This window comes from Protopterus annectens, chromosome 7.part0 (assembly GCF_019279795.1).
Source record: "Protopterus annectens isolate FY-2018-M chromosome 7.part0, PAN1.0, whole genome shotgun sequence".
In the NCBI taxonomy this organism is placed as follows: Eukaryota; Metazoa; Chordata; order Ceratodontiformes; family Protopteridae; genus Protopterus; species Protopterus annectens.
This window is the reverse complement of record NC_056739.1, coordinates 1,757,493,814-1,757,516,715: the sequence shown is the minus strand read 5'-3', so window position 1 is coordinate 1,757,516,715 and position 22,902 is coordinate 1,757,493,814. Positions and strand designations below refer to the sequence as shown.

General features: G+C 39.2%; 1 protein-coding gene across 3 annotated transcripts in view; it reads left to right on the top strand.

Annotated features, from left to right (window-relative positions):
- The first annotated feature begins 221 nt into the window (after positions 1-221).
- Positions 222-22,902, top strand: part of LOC122807226 (aminopeptidase Ey-like) — a 1,536,433-nt gene continuing 1,513,752 nt past the window's right edge. Inside the window, exon 1 of one of the 3 annotated variants that reach the window (XM_044078305.1) lies at positions 222-330. The gene's annotated coding sequence lies outside the window, so the exon portion shown is untranslated. Of the gene's footprint in view, positions 664-13,576; positions 13,706-22,902 lie in introns of those variants that run through there. The other 2 variants (XM_044078303.1, XM_044078304.1) reach the window with 2 other exon arrangements.

Below are 22,902 nucleotides of genomic sequence, written 5' to 3'. Positions count from 1 at the left end.
AAGGCAAGGCACTTTATGCATTTCTTACAGTTGGACATGGGCCTTGCAGGTTGAAGAATTTCAGTAATACTTACTCATAAAAGAGAATTACAGCTCAAGATAAAAGGAAGCTAAATGCAAGTTAAATTTTCTGGCACTAAACTGTCAGAAGTAATTGATAACAGATGCTGGCTGGCAAGAATGTATTCATGTGTAGCTCATGTGGAAGTGAGAATTTCACACAGAGCTATTGCCCATTGCATTGTCGTGTATGGAGCAGAATCGTCTCTCCACCACAGTACAGAATTCTTATAAGTACGCTTGGAAAAGTAGTTTGACCAAAGAATTCAGGTAACTCAGTTAAAGAGAACAATCAAATAACTGGAAAGAAATGTAGGCATAGTAATATCTGATATCCAGCTGGTCATGCTTCAAGCTGTAATTTTTGAATTAAATCGGATGCATTTTACATTTTGCTCATATCAGGAGAAAAGTCTAAAGGAGAGAAACAGCGCAGGAGTTGTTTATCATATTGTGAATGAAGGACCGTTGAAAGACTTCTGCAACAGAACTGTAAATTCATTCAGATTTGAATTAAGCGGCAAAGATTTCAATTTGCTCCTTTTTTTAAAATCTCAGTAGGTAAAACAAGAAAGTACGTTTTGTTCTGAAAACGTCTAAAGTGTAAGTATGGAATATTCTTCATGAAAGAGTACAGCTGTGAAAAGATACAATATTTTATGTTAAAAATTATATTAATTAATTTCCAGCCCATGGCCCAAGCTCACATGCAAAATGAAAAAAAAATAAGCTTTACCTTCAGAAATTTCAGATCATGTAATGTTTTGCATGTTACTTTCTTAATTTTAAAAAGGTATGTCAATAACATATTTTCCTTTGAAAAGTTTGTACAGATTTTTAGGTTAGTGATTACTAGAGTAAGAAACAAGCCTTAGCAGGAAAACAGTTGTGGGGAATCGATACTGCGTATTCTTCAGACAGTGAAGGATACAGCAGCTGCTTAAACTGGAAGAGATGTTTGAGAAGAAAACTAAAAAGATGCAATGTATTTTCTACATACTTTAAAGTGTTATTGGTGAATTTTATATAACTGCAATTATATTTATGCATGCATGCATTTACTTACTGTTGTTGTATGGGATCTGCATACAGTTGACTTAAGAGAGAGACAGAGAGAATGATATATGTGATGCATTTTATATGCTATTAGAGAATGGGTGAACTGTACATTGTCATAAAGATTGGATAAAGAACATTCTCCAGCAGGGTGATGATATACAGGTAATGTCCACTGAAAAGTGAGTCTGCCACTTCATGGCAGCATATTAAGTTGCCATGAAGCTCGTACTGTAAAACAGCTAAAGGCTGTCATTATTTTACCCTTGCTAAACAACACTTTGTTGTTTAGTGAGCATAAAGTTTAAACAAAAAGTAAAAAAACAAAAAAGAAAAGAAGAAATGTGTGTGTGTATGCTTATATGTGTGTGTGTGTGTGTGTGTGTGTGTGTGTGTGTGTGTGTGTGTGTGCGTGTGTGTTTGTGTGTGTGTGTGTTTGTGAGTGTGCTGACTACAACATGCAGTTGCATTCTTAACTTTTTTTTGATGACATTAATGAAGCTTTGGCCTTATTGACTGAATATAATTCACTAACTAATATTGATTTATCCAAGAAACTATGCAGCAAAGTCAGGAACAGTAAAGGGAGGAGTGTTGCTATGCCTTGCATTGATTTGCTATACCTTGCATTTTTTTTTTTTGGATGTGTTTACTTGGCAAACTTGATGCTGAGTGCAAAGTGTGTTTGCGCATTTATGTTTATTTTTATCTATGAATATGTGTGTGGTTTTGTTTGTCTGTCAGCGTTTCTGTGTGTGTGTGTGTGTGTGTGTGTGTGTGTGTGTGTGTGTGTGTGTGTGTGTGTGTGTGTGTGTGTGTGCGTGTGTGTGTGTGTGTGTGGTGAGTGCTAGGATATGCTCTGGTGTTTAATGGTACTTAGATATGAAGTAAATAATCAGAGAGTGAGTGAGCTAATTTAGTCAGTATTAAAGTGTTCTAGTACATGTTTATTTATTTATCTATTTGTTCAGTGCATTAGTTAAATAGTTAGTCTGTTAGTGAATTAGTTAGTTTTACTCCAGATCTAAACTAGCCAGACAATCGTATATTGTTATATTGTTTGCACGAATGATCAATCTAAAAACAATGGATGAAGAGATCAGTAAAAAAATTGCACTTTTCTACCTCTCAGTGTATACAAGAATAACATAATATAAACAGAATTCAGGTCTTTCAGACAATTTTCTTAAAGGTCATAGGAGTATTGAAAAAGAATAATAACGTGACCATTTTGTCCTAAAAACTGTGACTGAAACTGTGTGACACAGCACAATGGGGATTTGGTATGTGTAAATGCCAATAAAACACAGACCTATTGGGGACAGTGCTGCCTAAAGAAACTCTGCATTCATAGAAAAGTACAGTTTTGTACCTACCATAAATGTAGATGTTCGAGTGCTAATACAGCTGCAGTAATCACAGATGGGTTTTCTGCCATCAGGCGGGTCCTCGGTCGGCCGAATTCCAAAGTCTAGGTCCGGCGTCGGTTGTTGTCGCTTTCTTTCCTGACGTCAGTGAGGCAGGGGTATATAAGACACAGCCGAAGCCATTTTCTTCAGTCTTTCTTGCCCCAGATGTCAGGTGCCCCCAGAAGGAAGGCAATACATAAATTATATTTATATACATGCAATGCAATATAATCAAAATCAGTAGTTGCAAGCAAATATACCATAGAAGGATAACCCAATCAGGTTGTATGAAGAGGGGTTAGGCCCTAGGCCTTTATCAAGAGGGGAAGGAGGGAGGGAAAACTGTACTGCAGCTGTGTTAGCACTCGAACATCTACATTTATGGTAGGTACAAAACTGTACTATGTTCATCGTGCATACAGCTGCAGTAATCACAGATGGGTAGAATCCCAAAGCTACGCACAGGGTGGTAGGCACTAGGTGGAACTGGGATGAGCCAGAATGCCCTGCAACACAGCAGTGGCAAAGCCTGCTCTAGTTTTGGAATATAAAGGCAGGTGGTAGTGTTTTGTGAAGATATGCACAGAACTCCAAGTGGCTGCCTCCAAAATATCTTTGGTAGGAACTCCTCTGAGGAAGGCTGTAGAGGTAGCTGTGGCCCTGGTGGAGTGGGATCTGATGCCTGTAGGGACAGATTTTCCATGATAGGAGTAACAAAACCGTATGCAGTGGCCTATCCATTTTGAAATTGTCTGTTTGGTAACTGGCTTCCCTTGAGCTCCTACAGCATAGGACACAAAAAGTTGTTCTGATTTCCTGAAGGGCTTTGTTCTGTCCAAATAATAACGTAGCTGTCTGTGGATGTCTAAGGAGTGTAGCAGCCTTTCCCCTTTGTTTTGAGGATTGTGGTAAAAGGTAGGTAAGTGTATGGCTTGATTTAAAGCTACCCTGGATACCACTTTAGGCATAAATGACGGGTTGGTTTGAAGGGAAACCCTGTCCTGATGGAAGATGAGAAAGGGCTGCACAGCCATGAGGGCTTGTAGTTCCGAAACCCTACGAGCTGAGGTAATGGCCAGAAGGAAAGCTGTTTTCCAGGACAAATATTGCAAATCTGTTGAGGCAGCTGGTTCAAAGGGAGGCAGTGTTAATTTTTCTAGAATGTAATTAAGATCCCAGGCTGGTATTGGTTGTTTGCTTGGTGGTATTATATTCTTAGCCCCTCTGAGGAACTGTCTTAAGAGTGGGTGAGAGAATAAGGGTGGATCCGTGTTGAATTCTGCAGAAATGGCTGAGGCATGGATTTTTATGGAGGAAAATGAAAGTCCACTGTTCAGCAGCTCAGCTAGATACTGTAATACCTGAGGCAAATTCAGTTTTCTAGGGTCCTGGCCTTTTTTCTCATTCCAAGAGCAAAACCGTTTCCATTTTGTGGAGTAAGCCTTTCTAGTAGATGGCCTTCTGGCCTCCAAAATGACATCCTGCACCTCTTTGGGGAGTAGGGTCTGTTGTGGTGTTAAGGAATTTTCCATGCAGCGAGATTGAGTGTTTTCAGCTGACTGTGAAGAGTTTTGTAGCTGTGCTGAGTCAGCAGAAGAGGCATTAGAGGTAGGGACCAGGGAGGAGTATGTGTTAGGCTCCTCAGGAGTGGGTACCAGTGTTGCCTTGGCCAGTCTGGAGCAATCAGTATCATCTTTGGTCTGTCTGCTCTTGCTTTCAAGAGCACCTTGGGCAGAAGAGGCAAAGGTGGGAAAGCGTAAACTGTCCATGCTGTCCAACTGAATGAAAGGGCGTCCACTCTCCAGGCCTTTGGATGAAAGGTCCTTGAACAAAACTTTTTCAATTGATGATTCCTGTGGGAGGCGAAGAGATCTATGTCTGGCCTCCCCCACGCTTGGATTATCTTTGTAAACACTTGAGGATGCAACTTCCATTCGTGTGGATCTGTCATATTTCTGCTTAGATTGTCTGCCAGCGTGTTTTCCAAACCTGGCAAGTACTGTGCTTGAAGTTCGATTTGCCATTCCAGAGCCAAGTTCCAAAGTGTCATGGCTAGTCTGCACAGGGATATGAATGTGTTCCTCCTTGTTTGTTTATGTACCACATTACTGTGGTGTTGTCTGTTCTTATCAATAATTGTCCTGGATGCAGGAGGTCCTTGAAAGCTGTAATTGCATTTGTCACTGCTAGCATTTCTTTTTGATTGATGTGAAGGTGCTTTTCCTTTTGGGACCATTTGCCCTGAATGCACCTGTCTGTCATGTGCACCCCCCAGGCGTAATCTGAGGCATCTGTTGTGATGACTTGATTTGCTTGAGGCTTGCAGAATGGGAGACCTGTGTTTGTTTGACATGCTTGGGCCCACCATAGAAATTCCTTTTGCAAACATGGAATTATTGGTATTATTGTTTCCAAACTGTGGCTGTGTTGAGACATAGGTTTTTTAGGTACCATTGAAGTTTCCTCATATGCAACTTTGCACATGGGATTAAAAGAATGCAAGATGCCATGAAGCCCAGAGCCTGCAGGATTTTCCTTGCAGTAAGCCTGGTACATTTTGCTAGTATTTTGAAGTACTGAGTTAGTTGCCCCTGTTTTTCTGGCATAAGATAGGCCATCTGGGTGTTTGTGTCCAAGTTGGCACCCAGGAAAGTTATTTTCTGAGATGGTCTTAGCCTGGATTTCTCTTTGTTGATTGTGTATCCCAGAGAATGCAGTAACCGTGTTACATAAGCCAGATGTTCCAGAAGTATGTGCTTGCTGTCCGCTTGGATCAGGCAGTCATCCAAATAAGGGTAAATTTGTATCCCTTGAAGTCTGCTGTAGGCAATTACTGATGCCAGGCATTTCGTGAATACTCTGGGCGCAGTAGATAAGCCAAAGGGCAATGCAGAGAATTGATAGTGGATTGAACCTGCAAGAAATCTGAGGTATCTTCTGCAGCTTTGTCTGATTGGGACATGCAGGTATGCCTCCTTGAGGTCCAATGTTACCAGCCAAAACTCCTTGCCCAGCATGGGAAGAAGCTGCTGTAATGTGAGCATCTTGAATTTTGGTACAGTAAGAATGTGTTTAGGATGGATAAGTCCAAAATGGGTCTCCAGTCGGTTCCTTTCCTTGGTACCAGAAATAGCCTGGAATAAAAACCTTGACCTTGTTCGTGAGGAGGTACCTCTTGAATAGCTTTCATGTCTATGAGCTTTGAAATTTGTAGTTGTGCCTCTGCCCTTTGATTGTGTGGCAGGTTTGGCATGCCTCTCATTTTTGGAAGAGTGTGAAAATGAAATCTGTTGCCTCTGTTTATAACGTCCAGGATCCATTTGTCTGTTGTGACAATATGCCAATTTCTTGTAAATAATGCCAGCTTTCCTCCCAAGAGTGCTGCCAGCTGAGACTTGCTTGGCATGGAAAGGAGGAAGTCATTGGGTTTGTTTCCTGTATTGTTGTGCACTGTCTTCACCACCTCTTGGTGCTGGAGTTTGCCATTGCCTGCCTCTATATGATCCTTGTGATTGTCCTCTGCCCCTTGTGCGCCTGTATCTACCTCTTTGGGGCTTGTCCGTGGCTGGAAAGGACCAGTTTTGAGAAGGCCAATTTCTGCTAAAACATGGTGGTTGAACCTGTAGTAAAGCTTTGACAGTTTGCATAGATTTGGCTTTTTCTTCCATTTTCCGTAATATCTCCTCAGCATTAGTACCAAATAGCACATCCTTTTGTAAAGGAGCATCTAGAAGTTTAGCTTTCACATGATCAGGCAAGATTTGTTCCCTAAGCCAGGCATGTCTACGAATGACTGATCCTGTAACAGCAGCTCTACTTGAGGCCTCTAGGGCATCATAGCCACATGCATCATATCCTGCAACTCCTTCAAATCTGGTTGTTCAGGCTGAGACATTTTATTTCTTAATTGTGATAACAGAAACTGCTAATATTTAAGCATATGAAACTGACAATTTAAGGCCCTCATGGCTAGGGTGGCCGAGGTATATACCTTTTTCCCCACCTTTCTAAGGATCTTGACTCTCTTTTGGAAGGTAGTGGATTCTTAGCAGTAGAGGCCTTCATTCCCTTGGGGCCTTGAGAAATGCTTTCAGGGTCAGCATTATGGCTTTTGTAAAGAAATTGGTGAGAGTTAGGAACTCTGTAGTACCTATCAGGCTTGACTGGGGCAGGAGGCAGGGAATCCGGATTAAGGCAAGCCTCCGAATAAACATCATCAAGTATGTCCAAGACAGGAGGTATTGCCAGAGGTCTGTGTTGAGGTAACAAAAGAAATTCCCTAAGTCTTTTCTTGGAATCAGAAAAGTCTTGTCCTTCCCAATGGAAGTGTTCCCTCAAGGTGTGCAAGGTTTCCCCAAAAGAAAAATCCTCAGGAGGAGATACAGAAGGAATGGACTGCTCTGCATCAGAATCTTCAAAAGGGGAGTAAGAGTGTTCCTCTACATCAGAATGTTCTGAAAAAATGGAGCCCTGATCAGAAGAGGGAGAATCTTCCTCCACTCTGGGTCTCTTGTCTGGAGGGGGTTGGGAACCCCTGATAAGAGTAATTAAATCCTCAGCCATTTTAAGCATTTGCTTTTTAGGCATGGGGCCTGGAGATGGACCCTGTGCAACAGGCCTCTTGGGATGCCTGGCTGATTTGGACTTAGTAAAGGCCTTAATGGAAAAGGAAGATGAGGGTCTAAAGACACCATGGGTGGAAGTGGACCTGTCCACATTAGGAGGCTCAACGCTCACAGCGGCTTCGGTGGTTGTAGTCTGGGTATGGGCCGAGGTACCTGCGGTCTCGGTTACAGAAGACACCGCCAAAGAAGTGTCGTTGGTAGTCAGGGACTGCATAGGCGTCTTGCTGAGAACCGGACCACGTGTAGCCGGTTTTGGCGTGGTGTCGGTGGGGACCGCGGACCTCGCGTGTCGGTCCTTGTCCTTGCGTTTTTTGGACAAAACGGTAGTCGGAGTCTCCGATGACATTTTATAATCAAAGGCTTTACCAAAAAAGTGTTGGGCAAACTCCGCCCGAAGCTTAATAGTGCATTTATTGAAAGTAGCGCAAAAGCGACAGCCCGAGACGTCGTGGTCTGGGCCTAAACAAGGTATGCAGAGGGAATGGAAATCCTTATGCAGTATTTGCTTCCCACAAGAAATACAATTGTTAACTTTTTCTGACATCGGTCTGAGGCAAGAAAAGTTTCTCCAACGGGGTACTTAGCTTTAATGAAGACTTCGGTTTCCAATTTTTCATAAATTCAGGAGCTGGCCGACCGGCAATTGCAAACTGCTTCTGCTTCGGGCACCGCGCGGCAAAAAAGACTGAAGAAAATGGCGTTGGCTGTGTCTTATATACCCCTGCCTCACTGACGTCAGGAAAGAAAGCGACAACAACCGACACCGGACCTAGACTTTGGAATTCGGCCGACCGAGGACCCACCTGACGGCAGAAAACCCATCTGTGATTACTGCAGCTGTATGCACGATGAACATCAGCAGTAGGCATGCAATTGTATAGACCATGTTATAAGTCATGTGACTCAGAACTATTGTCAAGAAGGTTATATGCTCACCGCAGCATTATACACAAAAGCACTGGAACACTGCACATGTACTAAAAAGGCATTGTCAACAGCCCATTCAAAGGCTACATAGCAAAGCACCAACTGTGTTTTATAAATGTGATCAAAATAGTGTAATAGAACAATTAGAAATTGGGAAGAACAAACAGAATAACACAGAGAAGAATAATGCTAAGGGAAAAGTGACATGGTGAGGGGGAAGGAGGGTAACTTTTTTGGGAAGTGTCCTTATTTTCTTGTTTTATTAGAGAAAATGTGTAGAGTGAGAGGGAAGCAGGGACATGATGTTCATCAAAAGGATGTTATAGGGATTGTAGCAGGAGCAAAGACACACTTAGATATAAGAGATAAAAATTGATATGATGGTGGTGATAATACAGAAGGGTAGGGGCTATAGTGGAGGCAAAGGCATAAAGAGGATGGGCAAGCAGTAATGTAGGAGACTGGGCACCAAACATGGGAGGGTGAGTGGCACATGAGGATAGAGAACACCACAATGGGGGATAGCATGGGGTGATAACCACCTACCAAGCCCTCCCAGAATGCCATCTTCCCAAAAGACAGTCACCTTTGTGGCTGATATCATGAGTGGTTTTACCCACTGGTGGCCCACTAGTCTTGGCTGGGTGGCTATGCAACTCGACCAGTCACATGAGTATGCATTCTAGGATCCAAGTCTTGAGGCACAAGTCCACATCAGTCCTGTAAAGAAACTACACCTCTGGGCTGGTGACCTAGGAGGATGCCTCTCTGTCACTCACCAGTATGGATTCTATTACCCTACCAGAGAAGTAGCATCAGAGGTCAACAATGAGCACTTCAGGTTGCTTCCTACAAGACAACTTTTCTTGCCCTGCAGAGAGGCTGGTCTGTGGACTGCCAAGGACCCATCAGTTGATGTGGAGGCCAGTGCAGAGTGAGGTGACCACTGCCATACCACATCCTGCTCCACAACTGATACTACAGAAAAAAATGAACATAAACGAAGAAGTCAAAATAACAACAAAATAATAATGAAAAGAAGAGGACAGAGAGAAAAAAAGATTACAGAAACAGCAATGGTGAGGATGTTTTGGTGCACTTTGTTATGAGAGGCTCTAGAAGAAGAAAAAGGCATTCAGCAGAACAATGTATGCATACATTTGTGAGTAACTCCTATGCTAAGGTAGTTGATAGCATTGGAGGATATGACTGTCCCTGTCACCACTATAGGACACTGGCACAAGTTATGGGTGGTAATCTGTGTATGGACAATGGACAAGGAAAAAAGAAAATAATAAGCAAACTGAGCAAATGAAATGTTTAGCTTAGTGGAATATAAGTATATGTGGAGTTATCATACACAGTGTTGCAAATGCAGGCATATGTGGTACAGGTTTGCACAGTACTACATTTAACACACCTGAAAACAACAACATGGATAGGCAATGGAGAAATAATTAGTACTTAAATAGTCCAACTGGAAAAAACAAACTTCACTGCAGTGGTACACAACCGCATTACTGTGTCATACCCATGATATTCTTATGACAGTTGACACATTCAAGTACAGTGTCTTGTGTATAAATGCATTGTAAAACTGCAGTCCTACAAGGGCAATGAGCACTTCTGCAATAGCAATCATATTCCCATGAGACAATGAACAATGAAATGCTGTGGTACTATGAAAGTAAAAACAGTCTAACTGTAGTGGAATAACGTGGGCATGTATATGTCAATATCAGGAATAACTGGCACACGTATGGGCAGTAGTACAAATTTAAATTAGTTTAAAACATCTGTAACATCTGCAAACAATGAGGAAGGATGCAATGGTAACCTTTTAAGTAGCAAGGCAAATCTTGACAGCATTGTGGCAAGCAGGAGAAACAGAGATGTGATGCAGGACTAGCAACCATCCAATGCACTTACCCTGATGCTTAGACAGTCTGGTCTATGTTCTTCAGCAGGAAAGTCAATTTTTGTCTAATCTCCTCCTCTTCTAAACAAACACACACCCAGAAAAAAAAAAAAAAAAAAACATTAATGAGCACACCATAAATATGGGCATCAGAAAAAGCCTATCCCTATACAGTAACCTCTACTGAAACATGAACCATCATAAATTAATCCTTACATTAATAGTCTGGCTGTGTCTTCCTACCTCTTCTTCTTACTGGTGAAGAAGATCTGGGTGACACTTCCTCAGATCACTGTATTTCTGCCAGCATTGATCAACAGATTGTCTGATGCCTGTGGTATCACTCATTAGCCTAACAAGTAAGAGTCAGATATTTTCTTTATACTGGGGACCTTCACAACTGTTCCCCAGCAGGCACTCCTTGTGCTGTGTGCTCAACAGCGGTACAAAGATTTTTGTTTTTCTCGTGCATCGTACAGGATCCCTGCTACAATGAGATATAGCACAGGCCATATTTACTCTCTAGCTGAAGTCTAAGAGTGAAAAATGATAGTCTGGAGCAATGTTACATGTCACAAACATTATGTAATGTGCATCTATAGTCAACATGGCAGTGTGACGCTCATCTATTTCAACATGATGCACATGGTTAGTAGCATGGGCCAGTAAAACAGCTGCAATGAGAGCACACCCTATGTGAACTATATGCCCAAGTTTGGTCATGATGCACAGATGGGTAACATGATCATCATGACTATTACTGTGCTGCAAATGCATCACAGCACAGCCCAGCTACAAAGCTATGCATACTCACATTACTTGGTCATAGAGCATGTGTCCTAACAGGATAAAATAAAGATGCTAATGCACTACATTATTTGTGATATTTAGAAAACACCATGCTGTATTACCTCATTAGCATTATCACTGTGCTAAAAGCCCTTTAATAACATGATAAACAGTGCAATTACCATTTTGTTGAAGTCTGTGCTACAGAAATGGATAGAATACTTCAAGTGTGGGACACTGCAGAATAATGAAATATAAAGAACTCTACAGCAGACATGAATACTGGTACTTCACACCACATTGCAGAGACAATTCCAGGGTGCATAGCTGTCACACCATACTGAAAGCTGTGTACTAACACTGCAGGGACCCAGGCAAGAATATGGCAGACTGTGTTGGTGTTGGGGTGGGAGCGGAAAAACACAGTTAATGTACAGGGAACACACAGTAAGTGTTGCAATATTGGAGGAAGGGGGGGCATATTTAACCAGCAAGACTACAGGAAAGAGGAGCAAGGGCAGCACAGGAAGCCTATGCTGTATGTCCCATGGCAGTAGATGCTGAGTCTGCAGTTCAATGGGATAAGACTGACCTGTAGGCACTTCAGCAAAGGCCTGGATTTGGATTATGTGTAATTTAGTAACCCAGTCTGGTACAGTGTTACAAAAGTCATTGTTATTGCCTTGCACAATGCAGTACCTCCCATAGGGGTGACGGGGGCAGTTGCCCACCATGGATAGTCCTTTATACACACACTCATGCACTGACCTGCAGCACATTGAGAATTGTACGCCAAAGAAGACAGATGTTCTGCTGCCAATCCTACAGACATGTGGCATGTACATCCTGGGATGAATAAGGCAGATAATTCCTTCCAGGTATGGCAGGAAATACTGTGATATACATAACTTCACAGTAGTACAAGTGAGTAATTCATGGCCTTTCATACTAGGAACAGGATGCAAAATATAGCTGCTGCTGCTAGGTCTGCCCCCAGGGATGCTCCTACAATATTTCATCTTCTCATAGAGATGGAACAATTCCTGATAATGCTCAGTAGTGACACTCAGAGGATAGTGATTCTGGGTGGAGCATTTAATGTGGGATCTGAACTGGTCATAAGTACCTGAGTGTCTGTTGTGCATGTCCGAAGTGATAGATGACAATAGATAGTTATGTAGCATATCATTAGCTCATCTATGCAGAATTTACCATGTGCTTTACTGTCACTCAGAAAATCACAGCTTCAACTCCAAACACTCACAGCACAGTTGACGACTGCTGCATGTTTTTGGGGTGCTGAAAGTGAGTTGTGTGATGTGCCATTGCAAGCCAACATTGGTGAGCACCTCTATATGGTATATTCTCACATAGCATACTGCATTTCTGTCACCCAAAGATATCAGGACAACAGTGGATACATCCTGCATTAACCAATATGAACACACTCATAGCTGTTGTATATTCCCAGCATGCAACTGTCTGTCTTATTTATGTCTGTCTTATGCATGGTTTGTAGCGGTGGTTACATGTGTACCAGCTTACAAATCATTACAATGTCTGTATGTGTAAGGCCACACTTACCTTACCCACACTCTCTCAGTCTTATCCCTTTCAACATCTCTAGCACTCAATAAAAGAGTGCTTCAGATGAATTTCCTAAGCATGTCATTGTATTAAAGAGCTGACTATTAGAGTGAATTTACTGCACATATCTCCATAGTAGAATTTAAGGGAGCAGAACTTTTTTCGCTCAGAATTTTGTGTCACTAATTTGTAGAAACTTGAAATTTACAAAAAATGTTATGTAGAGTTTTTTTCATGGAAATGTATTCCACTACCATTTAAAATACATACAAAAATGCAAAAACATTTCTGAAAGTTGAGGTACAAGAGCAATTTCTTTAACAGCTTATGTGTACCTGATTCACAAAGTCTGCACTTTTACCTGTCCTTTGAGTGAGATACTGAGCTTTTTTTATCCATTTGCATTCTATTTCCATATGCTGATTATTACTTATCAATATGCATCTTATTTCCATCATATCCAGGAAATTTCAGTGTATCTTTGCCTTCCCCAAATGTTGACATTCAGAAATCTTTTTGAACCCAAACATTGTTGCTCCATAATGGCTCCGCACACTTAGAATTGCCTACATGTATATAAAACGACATGCACTTCTACTCCTTTTGAAAAGTCTCTACACCATTTTTTGACTGTGTCCTTTCTTCTGATGTAGTTCTGTATTACTGGCAATAGTACCTACATGACATTTTTAATCTCTTGAGCTTCGCTTCTTGCATTCTTTGTAAACATTTGATCAATTAGCATTTGATGAATTCAGTGATATTTTGCTGAAAACCTGAACATGTTCTGTTATAGTATAAGAATATTTCATAAAATTACTCTGAGATGTTTTCTCCTTCTCTTAGTTACTGAACCCCAAATCACATCTGTGAAGTTTAAATCCAAGGTAGCTAACCTGTCATAGATGTTCCTTGTTGGTTAGTGTACAGTATGAACTAAGAGAACGTTTTGCTTTCACAAAAAATCAATGCTACATTCTAAATATAAATTTACCAAGTTTTACTGAAAGCACACTGATATGTAGCTCATTACTTTCTTTTGTTTTCTTTACAAATTGTGGCACGTTACTGCTCCTCCTCCTTCTTTCATAACACTGAGTAAGGAAGGAAGACGTGCACTTATTTTGACTTTGACCTTTCTGCCTTTTGAAGGGAGCACTTTATCATGTCACTGCTTAAACTCACAAGAGGGAGTGGATGCTGGATGTGTTTCAGGGGAGGGCAACACAGTCTGATGAGTTGAAAATGTTATCACAAAGCTAGGAACACTTAAAGAGTCCTTCCTTAATTCTGAATGACCACATTCGATATACTCGTTTCACTATTTCCAGAAGGTAGGGCAAAACAAGAATAAAAACTAACCACTGTGTTTAATCAAGTTTGAATGACTAATGTGTGAGTGATGGATTTTTTTTTTCTTCAATTAGAGTTGAAATGTGCTCTGTATTAAAAAAATCCTTGTAGATTAAGAGCAATATTTCAACAGAGTAACTAACATTAATGTTTTCTGACTCTGTAGCATCCATGTGGGTTAAAGAGAGTATTATTTATAGAGAATAAAGCACAGTTAGGTGTACAGAATAACAGAAAGTTTGATTATGTCTTCTGAAGCCAAAATGGCAAACCTGAAGATTTTGTGTGTGTGTGTATGTGTGTGTGTGTGTGTGTGTGTGTGTGTGTGTGTGTGTGTGTGTGTGTGTGTGTGTGTCTATATGAGCACTAGTAATTTAGTGTGTGTACATGTCTATGTGTGTGTGTGCATGCTTGTGTGCATGTTTGTGCATGTGTGTGTGAGTGTGTGTGTGTGTGTGTGTGTGTGTGTGTGTGTGTGTGTGTGTGTGTGTGTGTGTGTGTGTGTGTGTGTGTGTGCAGTTGATAAGAATGAAAGCTGACTTGAACTAAAGATTTCATTAAAAGAGAAACTTGGAGTGGCAGCAACAGGTGGATCAGTCCATCAAAGAAAAAAACAAAATATGATTGAAATTCTTTACAAATGCAAATATGGTATTATAGATACTAGTGCTTTACAAGATTAAGTAAACACAAATACTTGTTTTGCAGTTAACTGGTATAATAAGGGTACGGCTGCAATACTAGTTAGTTATGTAAAATGAAACAAAGCCTAGTAACCAATAATCAGCATCTGTGGGCAGGTATATGTTGTTAATGCAGATAAGGGCACTAGATTAGAATTTGTCTACATGTAACGTGTGTGCTTGTGTGTGTGTGTGTGTGTGTGTGTGTGTGTGTGTGTGTGTGTGTGTGTGTGTGTGTGTGTGTGTGTGTGTGTGCAAGTTTTAGCCACGCAAGCTGGTGTGGACTAAATATTCGATTTATAGGGAGACTTGGAGTGGCGGTGTCAGTTGTATCAGTATTTCAAGGTAAAGGTTACTTACAATGAAATTCCTTGTGAAATACAAATGTGTTAATACAACTACAGTGGTTTGCAAGAGTAATTTAATATGCAAACACTTTTCTACAGCTAAGTCATGCAAAAAGAACACAAATAAAATATAGACTAGTTAAGCAAAATGCAAGAAAGCCTAGTAAGCAATAAACAACATCTGTGTTTGGTTTACATTGTTAGCAAAGACAACAATTCTAGAAAAGATTTGGCCTATTTTGCCTGCGTGCATATGCACATGGTTTACATGGCTTTGCACATGTGAATATCTATGACTCTGCGAGTTCTTCCACTTAAATGCCTCTAATTCAATATTTTGAAGTATTTCTAAATTTGTTCTTTTCATGTTCATGCTATTGTGGTGCCACTGCAGTTAACTCTTTGCTTATCCAAATGATGCCATATTAGAATGTATAACTAACAAATGCTTTGAAGACATTCAAGTGAAGTACTTTTTTAATGAATAGCAAATTAGGAATACCTTTAAGATATGAATAAGAGGATACTGACAAACTGGAAGTATAAAACTGAATGTAGTGTGAACTGAAATAATGTTATTTTTCATAAACTATCCAATATACTGATAGAAAACACACAAGAAATGGCTATAGCTTCTCTGGAAACTATGACCTCTTCTGTGTTCAGAAAAATTGACTTGTATTCACTAGTTATGTACTGTATCTATCCTTGAGGGGAACTGCTGGAAAACAGTGTGCATGTCACATACTTTTCTACATTCATATTGAAATGGATTATATTTGTTTTCCTTTGCTTGCCAGCTATCCCCAAAAGGTACAGGTGCCCAAGCAGCAAACTAGAAACACTCAAGTCACTTGTTTAAAGCCATATAGTGTACACATGGAGACAGGAGAGAGTCAAACACTGTATTTCAGGAAGTAAAATGACGGTACTAATCATCAGTCTGCCTTTGTTTGTGTCTAGGTGACAGCTTTACACACAATAGGCAATGGGTTCTGTGGAGATTTTTAAATTGCTTTAGAGGAATATTACTTGCCACTATGGAGTAGCATGATCTGAAATGATGAAATGATTTGATGTCAGCTACAGCAGTGCATTAACCAAGAATATGCCAAGAAAGAAAGCTAGATGATGTTGGTAAATGATGTCTGTGTCTAGTGGTACAGATCTGTGTTAGGTACTGCCTGAGCATTAATCAGGTACTCATTTTTAGAGTATGATGGAATAGTCAGGAGCCTGGAGCTGTGGGGTAATCAGAGTTGTGCATTTTCTGATAGCTGAATGGCTGTGGTTGTCAGTGAATGTAGTCTCAGTTCCTTTATGAACACTGTCACAGGAGGCCCATAACAATACAAGGTTTCACAGAGGTTTAATGGCTCTTCCAGCACTGACTCCATTAAGCATCTTATGTGCACGGAGTGGGGTAAAGTAAGATAACTCCAAGTACTACAGTATGATAGCGCTAGTCTTCACTCCTCCCATGTCTCTTATACCCCAAAGGAACAAATGTGTGCTCAGAGGGACACCTGCTGAGTGGGACGTTCATGGTTGCCTGGTTCTTTTGGAGTGGACTGAAACAAAATGTGTTCTTTTTCATGATGAGTGAATCTTAGATTCATTTCTGGCATAATTTTAGAATTTTAGAAACAAATCTTTGAACCACTCCAGTTAACTTTTTGAGTTAAAACTAATTGGAAGAGCCAAACTTACAATAGCAATTAAATAATGACATCTGTTTGACAAAGATACACTTTTATTATTGGATGTTGAAGGATTTGTAGGTGGAAAATATGTTAAATCTACTAAATGGGGACTACATTAAGGCCTTTGATTTTGTTTCGCAAAGAAAATGCATGCTAAAGGTAATGGGCATAGGGTGCAAACAATGCAGAGTCTACAAATCTGGTTAACAGATGAAACTCAAAGAACAGTGCTGAAAGCCAGGAAATCAGATTTATTTTTTTTTGTGTGTGAGAAGCTTCACAAATCTGTCTTAACTTTTTCAGTCTAATGGAGCTCAGGAATTTGCACTGTACCTTCCAATGGGTAGAGACTCAGCCTTTTGACATAATCAAATTATGTCCTCACATTTCAAACAAATGTTCATATCTCTGGAACCATATGGATTACGAAAGAATTATAAATGGCAAACTCTTCAGCACAAACTATTTTTAAAGTGGTAGTATTCTTTAGGTTCTAGATCTTAAAACACATTTTATAAATCACAGTAAATACAGTAACTATTGCATTTGTAATATTTTGTAAACAACATACAATATCTTAGTAATCACTCAAGTTACACATATACTGTCAGCAGCATTTTATTCATCCAGCTAAAAGTAGATAGTCTCTACATCCCTACCATGTTTTTGGGTTCCAAAAGTTCACAAAGATGTAGTTAATCCTCCATACAGCTCCACTGTTTCTGCTAGCAGTTCCAAAACCTGCCCATTAGGTTTATGCTGTATGTGTAGATAAAACTTTGAAACCCATTTATGCTCAAGAACTGCATCTGCTGAAAGACTTGTGGGATATTTTAAGGAGGTTAACACCTAACGTTTGGGAGAAGATTATTGTTTTTTAACTATTGATGTTGTAGTCATTTTCAGTTCTATTCCCACTAAACATGAACTATCATTTTTCTTGGATACCCTAATTTAAAGTGAAATTTTATCTGCAGAGAATATTATAGTTTTATTGGACATGGTAGATGTAGTGCTTAACAATAATTTTATTTATTTTGAGGGTGAGGTTTTCAAATGAATTAAAGCAGTAGCAATGGGGGCTTTGTCTGCTCCCATTTACACAAATGCAGTATTATTGAACTGAGCAAAGAACACGATTTTTTCTTCCTACACTTACATTAAATTATATTTAAGATATCTGGATGATATATTCATATTATGGTCAGGGTCAGATGCCTTGCTTGAAAAATGTATCAATTTTGTGCACCAATCTTATTTCTTTTTTTTAACCTTTAACTACACATACAACAAAAGGATTATTAATTATTTTGATGTAGACATTGAACAAACAGAGATTGGCTTCAAAATAAAGATTTTAGGAAACCGACCTTCAGAAATTTATACCTGCACTACACAAGTTCACACCCCTATGCTTTTAAGAAAAACTTAGTTAGAGGGCAGTGTATAAGGGCAGTGAGAATGACTTCAAGTAAAAGTGATTTAGATGGAGAAATTAATTTACTGAAGTCAATGTTTATGGGCAAATGATACCCAGAACCAATGCTACAATAAATTATTAGTGAGATGACAAAGTCATGGGGACCAAATTTATACCTGCTAGACAGGGGTCCAGGGAAGTAAGTAGTGTGGGAAGAAATAGCCAGGGAATTGTTATGGCTAGGCTTGTATAGGCCCTAGGGCTGATAGCCTAGTACCAACCTATGAACCTATGAACCTATGGTGAAAAACAACCACAGGTGTCGAGACAAATCCTAGGAACAAAATATAATCCACTGAGGCAAGTTGTAATCTACTGAGACAAGTTTTAATTCCTAAAAACAAGTTGTGTAAGCTCTTTCATCTTGTCTAATGAAGTCTTGCTCTTGTTCCTTGGATATGTCTTCCCACCTGTGGTTGTTTTTCAGCATTTGTTGCAGTTATTGTTTACAAGTTTGACCAAATTTATACCCGTAGTAGGAGAAACAATCAGCGTTAATACTAACAAACAATTCACAGGACCAGGGTGAGAAACTAGTTTCAAGAGGGTTTGTATAGTAGCCTATAATGAACTATCAAGGGATATTAAGAACATAACAAGAGTGAGGTGAATTGGAAACATTTTAAAGCTAGTAATGAGGTGGTTAAAACTGTGGGGGAATGAACTCCAGTTTATTAACAAGACTCTTTTTAATTAAAAAAAAACTTTTGGAGGAAACCAACACAAAATGGAGGAAAATGGTAATATAGCAACATACAAGTGTGGTGCTTGCAAGCAATGTCCCTGGATTAATGAACAGGACATTATTGTTTTAAATAACATTTTTAAATCCTCTATTAAGTTTGTGAAAGGTAACTGTGGATCCAGTGGTACTGTGTACTTGGCAAAGTGCTTGGGATGTGATGGATTATATGTAGGCAAAACTGAGAGAGCATTATGAAAAAAGAATTTATGAATATAATTACGACATCAGCAAAAGGAACCTCAGTGACACCTTTGCTAGGCACATGGAAAGTTGCAATAAGTACAAAAGATTTCTGCTTGGTATACTGAAAATAGTGGAAAAATATCCGGGGGGGGGTCATTTGGGAAAACTTTATAGAATATGGGGAAGTAATGTGTCAACACAGGCTTAATGCAGCAACCCCACCTGGTTTAAATGACAGTATCGCTTTACAGTCTGTACTTAAGCTTAAAGCTATGAAATTATAAGGGCTGGAATTATTATTTTTTTAATTTACTAATTTTTTTAATTCATTTTTGAATTTATTTATTCTTTCAACTGTACTATTTAAATGACTTTATTCTCACAGTATGGACAAGGGTACAGCATTTTTGTATGGGATTATTTATTATTGAATTTATTCTATCAATCTTCACCTTTTAAATGTTTGTATGTCTGTAATCTAGATGAAGGATACAACAACACTTTTTGTAGTTTTAAGGCATTAAAATAGTAGTTTGCATAAATCACTCTAAGGAAAATATTTTGTATGTTTGCAGTTCAAATGAGGGAAAGAATAACAATTTTATGATTGTACTATTTGAGTAATTTCTAGCAGTTTTAAGGTATTTTAATAGTAGTGTGTACAAAGTACTACAGTTGAATTATTTTTAATTCAGAACATCACACATTGTGCTATCTTTTTTATTTTTTAATTTTGTAATTCTTTTATTGGATTCGTTTAACTTAGGGGAGATTGGGTTATGAAAGGAAGAGTAACTAATGTTAAAGTATTCTGATGAAGTCCTGCAGGCAGGATGAAAGCACTTAATCTAGCTGTTGTTTTTATTTTTGTATTCATTAAAAGTTTTTTCTATGCATTTTCGGATATCCATTTCATCAGGATCTACATTGGTTTGTGGTCTTTACTGCACTGTAATTTTCCCACAGGATTCTAAGCACGTCATACTGTTCACTTTTTATTTTGAGAGTTGCCTTCCTTTCCAGTGTTCTTTTTGAATTTTTGTTGGTTACTTTTGCACAGTGGACACCCCTCTTTGAGATGCATTGTGAAATTCTTGGGGCATGGAGGGTGAGCTATAGCTCGCTAGGATATGTACAGAATTTTGTCTATGGTAATCTGCAAGTGGAAGAACTCCAGCACATCATCTTGTTTGACCACCCTAGAGATATGCTTGTTATTGATGTATAGTAAAATATCTCTACATTTATCCTTTGTCTCTACAGCTGCTGGTCTAAAAGTGTGGAAAGCAGGGAAACCTTTTACTGCCAGGGACTCTCTACTGCCTTAAGCCAAGTCCTGGTAATTGCACAGATGTTTATATTCTTAAATATGAAGAGGGCTTAGAGGGAGTGAAGTTTTTTTTTTTTTTTCTTTTTTTCTTTCGGCTTCTGGCATTGAGTAGCAACACCATAAGGTTCAGTTGAGCTGATTTTTCCATATCAATTGTTTTGTTAATTTAGCATTGCATAAAAAAACACAAGGAGGTTGGATAAAGTTTTAGCCAGTTTTCAAAACCCTGGAGGGGTAAGATGAAAACCATCCTTGGCAATGCAACATGGTCTGTTAACCATGTCTCCACAAGTTGACAAATATTGGATCTCCTTAGAATGACAACAGGAAGACAGCCAGATGTTGAAATCAATCCTTTTTTACTGATATTGTAGCATTGTCCTCAGTGATGATAATTTGCTGTTCAATCTTAGGCTCATACCAACTTTAGACATAGTCTGAAAGCACCATGATGTCACTCTTCATATAGTCCAAGGAGGTACATCTTGGGTCATTTACACCTACATGGGCTATGATGGAAATGTACCATTACCTGTAGTGTAATGACTTGAGTGAGTGTGTGATTTGGTGGATTCTGGCTCAAGATAAGCAAATAACAGTTATCTTCTCCTTGTTCATCCTGGTTAGAGGGGCATTGGTATATCTTATTTTCCTGTTGATAGCTCCATTCTACATCTGTATCCATTTCAATTGCTTTTGGGGAAGCATTGTTATATCAGATGAACTAGATAAAAACTACAAGACACTGCATCATTTCCACAAATCTTATTAATATCTGTTTGTCTTTTGTATTTGATATTTGCTGTAGTGAGTCTGATTTAATTGTCACTGATACTAGAATATAACTCGGATAGCTCAAATTTGCCATTCTAATTTACAGTTGCTTTTATTTAATAAAAAAGTGCTGTCACAGTCTGTTAATAACTCTTTCAGTATTTTGTCATGCTCTTCTTGTGTTTGTTATCATGCTAAAATATCATTGCTTATGTTTATGACCACTTAGTTCTTTGAATTACTTATAGTGTTGGAATATTAAATGTAAACAAATTACTGTTTTCTTCATCTAGCTTCATCTGACATAATGTATGTTTTACATCTAGAACTGAAATTCATTAAACATATGGCAAAGTTCAGACCACTTAATCATATGCAGTCATATAGAATGGTTAATGTGCTTTCTAAAGGCATTTTATTGATATTTTGTAGACAAACAAATGTAAATATTGTCCTGTTTCTCAAAAACAACTATACAAGTCACACATTTATTCACTCTACCTGTTTCTGAATGGCATACTGACTGTCCATCTTCTTTGGATTATACTTTGTTCTACTCCTTAGAATTTGAAGCATTTTTCTTAGACCATATATTATTGACATAACTTCTAGATTTACATAAACATGACATTCTCCTGAATGTGACCTAAACTTGTAACTAGATCGACATCATCAAGCTGCACATCACTGCTATTGCTCTGTAGAGCAAACAAGATGGCTTTGCAATTGCTCCTGTCTGCTGTTGCTCTGCACTTGTACAATAGGACTGTATTTCACCATACCCAAGTTTTTACAAGCTAAATGACCCAAAATATTACATGGTGTAAGCTTTGTGTTACACTCAGGGCTACCAGATGATATATTCACATGTGATTATATTCACATGTCAATAGCTTTTGTCCCGATGATTTTCAATATAGTGCTGCACAGTCTAGTAATGTCTATCTTCTTTCTTTTCATTGTCTTTCTGTGTCAGTGATGTAGAAGTATTTTATACTATAATATTATATTCTGAACCTGTTTCAAATTTTAATTCCATACACTCTTTATTAAATCTGTGTTACTAATCAACAGTCTCCCCGGGATTCATGAAGCTTGCGCCAGGCACAGGCATAGCGTACACGGAATACCGCCAAATATGACCGTCGAGTAATTCAGATAAGATCCAATACCACGTGCACTACTGGCATATGCCAGAACTGCACTGCCCTCGGCATAGGTATGCTAATCACCTCATGCGCAGTGTCGCACCATGCAAATGAAGGCAGATAGTGATTCATGAAGTGGTGCAGGTGTAGCGTAAGCCCACGGAAATGTAAACCAGAAAACACGGTTTACATTTTCCCAAACAGAACATCGAAGCTATTGAAGCAGACCAGACTCATGTATTACAAAGTTAACATATGCCAATGGCTAAATACACAGCCAATGGCATAAGAAAAGATGCACAACACCTAAAAAAACAACATTTAATGTCATGTCCACAGTAACGCACAGTACAACCACAGGGCATGTGTGCGCAAACTGGAACATAAAGAAATTATATAAAAATGTCATAAAATCGCAATGTAATACAAATCAGGTTTACAACATAATACACAATGTTAGGCATGGAACACCACAACCTAGGTGCAAGGGTTGCTAAGGGCCTGCAACAATGTCCGGTGCGGTAACTATGAATTAGTAGTCAATGCCATGCAAATGAGGCAGATAATACTGAATCGCAAATGTCCTGCCAGATGAAGGTTGCACCATATGGCGCAGCACTATAACACCGAGGAGTGGCTCAGAGGAGATACATGACATCAGCAGAGGGGTGTGCTACCATAGCAGTAAGCACAATGGAGCAATGCAAATCTGGCCTGGCCGTTGCTAAGCAAAGCTGCAGGGCAGGGGTGGGGAGGAAGGTATAGAATCGTTTAGCTGAGAGCAC